General features: G+C 43.2%; 1 non-coding gene across 1 annotated transcript; it reads right to left on the bottom strand.

Moving 5' to 3' along the window:
• Positions 1 to 377: 377 nt before the first annotated feature.
• Positions 378 to 452, bottom strand: Trnas-cga (transfer RNA serine (anticodon CGA)). The gene has a single exon. It is a non-coding gene; the product is annotated as a tRNA-Ser (tRNA).
• Positions 453 to 5,732: the final 5,280 nt, after the last annotated feature.

Here is a 5,732-nt window from a genome sequence, read left to right on the forward strand (position 1 = left end):
CGTGTCTCGAACACGTCTTCGACCTGGAGTTCAATGAACGGGAGTAGAATTGAGACTTCCTGGCAGATTAAAACTGTGTGCCCGACCGAGACTCGAACGTGGGACCTTTGCCTTTCGCGGGCAAGTGCTCTACCAACTAAGCTACCGAAGCACGACTCACGCTCGGTACTCACAGCTTTACTTCTGCCAGTATCCGTCTCCTACCTTCCAAACTTTACAGAAGCTCTCCTGCGAACCTTGCAGAACTAGCACTCCTGAAAGAAAGGATATTGCGGAGACATGGCTTAGCCACAGCCTGGGGGATGTTTCCAGAATGAGATTTTCACTCTACAGCGGAGTGTGCGCTGATATGAAACATCCTGGCAGATTAAAACTGTGTGCCCGACCGAGACTCGAACTCGGGACCTTTGCCTTTCGCGGGCAAGTGCTCTACCAACTGAGCTACCGAAGCACGACTCACGCTAGTCAGAACACTGCGGAGATGATGTAGAGGCCTCCTTAAATGATAGTGGGCGCCATCAGGATTCTCAGGGAGAAAGTATGGAATCAGTTAGGCAGTTCCGCTTACAACTCATTAAGGTTGCTTAGGTGTAGGTACTTAACCCTCGAAATTTCAAGGGGAGGGTGAGGAAGGGGGGTACTTTGTGCCCACCTTTTGAAAATGTCATATTCTAGTCTCTTTTTTGTATTTTATAATTCTGAAAGCTGTATTCTGTTTTCAATTACTTGTTCTACCAGATTCTTTTTAATTTTTCAGTTAAAATTACCTAAAAATTTAAATCTTAATAGTAGTTGTCATTTATCCCAGCGACAGTAAAATAAAATATTTTCATATTTAGGACCTTACGTGCACATTAATATATCTTCAAAATGTATGTTTTGAGTAAAAGTTACGAACAATTAACGAAATTTGAATTTTGAAATTTTTATTTGGTTATAATACTGTTTGTAGCACATGTTAATGATAGCGCTTCGATGTTACTAAGAGTGTGCTAAACGACATTTTCAGGTTCTGGACCCAACTTACACATCAGTTGATATCCGCTGGTTGAACACGTATTACACAGTTGATGCTATATTTCTATGCTCTAAGTCGCATGCGTTCTTATACATAAGGACGATGAGGATTTAGCAAGTTTGGCAGGAAGATTCTAGTCATAAATGATAAGCAAACACTTTCATTGTAGGCTTACAGATTTTAGACGAGAAATGTAATGCCATCTCAAATTTAAGGGCAGTTGTGCAAAAACCATTACTCAAATTTTCACAACTCCCTGTACTTTACTCTGGAGATCTGGGACATGCGAAATACATAGACTGCCTTAACGTTTCTGATAAACGTAGTGCGAAAAATGCAACACTACATCAAATTAAAAAATAACTATAAAATTGCGCTACGAAAGCTAAAAGTATGCTATTTACGGACGACAAGAAAGAAACAATGAAAAAACTTAACAATATTGCGAAAAGTATAATTATTGAAATTAAGCAAAATTCAGTGACAAGGCCATAAAAAAAAAATAAACTGAAGAGCCAAAGAAACTGACACACCTGCCTAATATGACGTGGAGCCCCCAAGACCACGCAGAAGTGCAGCGACACAACGTGGCAGGGACTTAAATAATATCTGAAGTAGTGCTGCAGGCAATTGACGTCACGAATCCTACAGGGCTGTCCATAAGACTAAGATTTTGAGGGCCTGGAGATCCCTTCTGAACAGCACATTGCAAGGCACCCCAGATATGTCAACAATGTTCATATTTGGAGAGTTCATGGCCAGTGGAAGTGTTAAAACTTAGAAGAGTCTCCCTGGAGCCACCATGTAGCAGTTCTGGACGTGTGGGATGTCACGTTCAAAATGGTTCTGAGCACTATGGGACTTAACATCTGAGGTCATCAGTCCCTATGAACTACTTAAACCTAACTAACCTAATGACATCACATAAATCCATGCCAGAGGCAGGATTCGAATCTGCGACCGTAGCAGCAGCGAGGTTCCGGAATGAAGGGCCTATAACCGCTCGTCCACAGCTGCCGGCCGGTGTCAAGTTGTCCGACTGGAATTGTCCAAGTTCGTCGGAATGCACAATGGAAATGAATGGATGCAGGTGACCAGACAGGATTCTTACGTGCGTTTCACCTGTCAGAGTCGTATCTAGACGTATCGGAGGTCCAATATTACTCCAACTGTACACGCCCCACGCCGTTGCAGAGAATCCACCAGCATGAATAGCCCTCTTCTGATATGCAGGGTCCGTGGATTCATGTGCTGCTCCATACAATTTGAAACGGGACTTGTCCAACTAAGCATCATGTTGCCAGTCATAAACAGTTCAGTGTCGGTGTTGACAGGTCCCGGCGAGTCGTAAATCTTTGTGTCGTGCTGTCATCAAGGGTACACGAGTGGGCCTTCGGCTAAGAAAGCCCTTATTGATGATGCTCCATTGACTGTTTCGCACGCTGAGACGTGTTGATGGCGCAGCATTGAAATCTCCAGAAATTTTCGGAAGGTTTGCACTTCTGTCACGTTGAACGAATCTGTTCAGTCGTCATTGGTCCCGTTCTTGCAGGATCTTTCTCCGGCCGCAGCGATGTCCGAGAACGCATGTTCTCGCGGATTCCTGATATTCACGGTACAATCGTGAAATGGTAGCACGGGGAACCCCCACTTCAAGTCTCACTTAATTCTTGACAACCTGAGAGTGTAGCAGCAGTAACCGTTCTGATAACTGCGCCAGATACTTGTTGTCTTACATAGGCGTTGCCGAGATTAGCGCCATATTCTGCCTGTTGACATAAACGCATGCCTATACCAGTTTCTCTGGCTCTTCAGTGTAGATCCAAGTCCATTCTTTGAAAGATATAAACATTTCAAGAACTTGGAGACGATAATTTTAAAGAGCTGTGCAATATGTTAGGACTTAAAAATTTCGACACTGTGATTGCAGACTTCTGTTCTTTTAAGTATGTTCCTCGTAATAAACCAGTACACTTTTTTCTGATGTTGCTTCTGTTATCCTAAGGACAGAAATCGCCTATGGAGCACTAACGACGTGCGTTGATGATGTCACCAACGCATGCTCTGTAATAACACCACAGAGGGCTAGTATGCTGTAAATGTAAGTTATTGCACGCATTTGCTTCCTATAATTTTATTCTTTAAGATAATTATTTAACTTAGACTCTACCTGCTTATTACATACAATTTAATTAAATGTCAGAGCTGGACATGAATTTTAATAATAGTAATACCGTAGTTTTTTTATTGCTATATCACTAAAATTTAAAACCTATATCATTACCTGCCCCTCTCCGTCGCCGTCCCCCCCCCCCCGCCCCCCCTCTTCCATCGAGCTTATTATCCCCCGTGGGAAAGCGACTGTATTCTTCGGTGTTCTGTCGAGTGAAAAAGAAAAGCCGTTCAGAAGTTTAGAAGAAGCTGCTAGGTGAGGACGTTCGCAAACACTGAAAAGACTGCTGCGGGAACGAAAATGCAATTAACCCTTTTTTTTTCAAATGTGTTTGAGCGCAACTTAAAAAATGGGGAAACTTCAAAAAGGATTTGTTTTGTTTGGAGCAAAGGAAAGCAAGCAGTGTATTCTTTTGTTTGCCGGTTGTTTACACGACACACTGATGTCTCTCGTATGGTTCAAGACTACGGCTGGAAGAAGCTGAAACAAAAAGTGACTTATCGTAAAAGCAGTGCTGGTGACGTAGAATGGCGTAAATTATAAAACGTTTTAAATAATACACCAGCCACAGAAGATCTTTTAGGTGAAACGTTGTTAAGAGAAGACAGTATTGGAACGCTGGGCTGCGTCGCGTTACTGGTGCGCTTCTTCATCTCGTGGGTAGAGCTTTCGCTTTAAGAGATTATTGTCACTTAGGTGGACACAATTGAAATGGAAGTATATTTAAAGTTATTGGCGTAGTTTGATTCAGTTGAGAAACAGTATTTAAAAAAGTTGAAGCGTCGCAAGAAGGAAAAAAAAACCTTTCGTTACTCGATGTTGGGAACAAATTAATTGTAACTGCTTGAGATAATATTTACCAAACTACTTTATTAGACTGAACACATAATAAATACTTTTCTGGTATCGTCGACGCAACTCAACAGTAGGCTTAAACTCAGCAAAATGTTTTGTAATGAGCTACGTTGCTATGGTGAAAACATCAATACAGAATTAGACAGTTTTTTTTTTCTTTGTTGGCTGTGTCAAGAAGAGTGCTCACCCAGTCACTAAAATAATTTGCCTTGAGTGGAAACTGAATGGCCCACAGCTTTCACACGGTTATGGGGTAGATTATGACCAAAGAAGGTAACTTAAGAGGAATCTATCAGATAGCTCAGGTGTGTATGTTGAAAGCAAATCCGTTGGCGATTTTTTCCTTCTTGTTGTGTTAATTCATTAACACGTAGACTGCAACGAGGCTGCTGGCGACCACAGCGTAGCCTCACACTGCCTGGCCTAGCGTCGAACATCGCTCCCTGAGCGCCTGTCAACGTGTTAAATATCGAGGACTCGATGCTGAGGAGAGGAACGCGGATGGAGTCACCTTCTTCGTAATTTTCCAAACCACGTTTTAGGTATCATTTACGCATGAAAAATAGTAAGAACCAATTTGGCTCTAAGCTCTTCCGTTTGTCCTTGTTTGCAACTGAAGTGCCAAAGAAGCTGGTATAGGCATGCGTATTCAATACAAAGATACATAAACATTCAGGATACGGCGCTGAGGTCGGCGTCCCCTATATAAGACAACAAGTGTCTGGCGCAGTTGTTAGATCAGTTACTACTGCTGCTACAATGGCACATTATCAAAATTTAAGTGAGCTTGAACGTGGTGTTAAAGGCAGCGCATGAGCGATGGGACACAGCATCTCCGTGGTAGCAAAGAAGTGGGGATTTTCCCGAACGACCATTTCATGAGTGTATCGTGAATATCAGGAATCTGGTAAAACATCAAATCTCCGACATCGCTGCGGCCGGTAAACGATCCTACAAGTACGGGACCAACGATGACTGAAGAGAATTGTTTAGCGTATCAGAAGTGCAAGCATTCCGCAAACTGCTGCAGATTTCAATCCTGGGCCCTCAACAAGTGTCAGCGTGCGAATCATTCAACAAAACGTCATCGATATGGGCTCTAGGAGCCGAAGGCCCACACGTATGAATACCCTTGGTTCGTGCTTTACGCCTCGGCCGGAACCATCAACACCGACATTGGACTATTGATGACTGGAAAGATGTTACCTGGTCGGACGAGTCTCGTTTCAAATGATATAGAGCGGATGGCAGTGTACGAATATGGAGACGACCTTATGAATCCATGGACCCTGCATGTCAGGTAGACTGTTCAAGCCGGTGGAGGCTCTGCAGTGGTGTGGAGCGCGTGCAGTTGGAATAATATGAGACCTCTGACACGTCTAGTTACGACTCTGGCTGGTGACACGTACGTAAGCATCCTGTCTGATCCCCTACAACCGTTCATGTAAATTGTGCAGTCCGATTAACTTGCGCAATTCCAGTAGGACAATTTGACAGCCCAAACGTCCCGAATTGCTACAGAGTGGCTACAGGAACCCTTTTCTGAATTTAAACACCGCTCATGGCCACCAAATTCCCAGACGTTAACATTACAGAGAATATCTAGGATTTCTCGCAAAGTACTGTTCAGAAGAGATATCCACCCGTTCGTACTCTTAAGGATATATGGACAGCGCTGCAGGATTC

This window comes from Schistocerca gregaria, chromosome 4 (assembly GCF_023897955.1).
Source record: "Schistocerca gregaria isolate iqSchGreg1 chromosome 4, iqSchGreg1.2, whole genome shotgun sequence".
Taxonomy (NCBI): domain Eukaryota; kingdom Metazoa; phylum Arthropoda; class Insecta; order Orthoptera; family Acrididae; genus Schistocerca; species Schistocerca gregaria.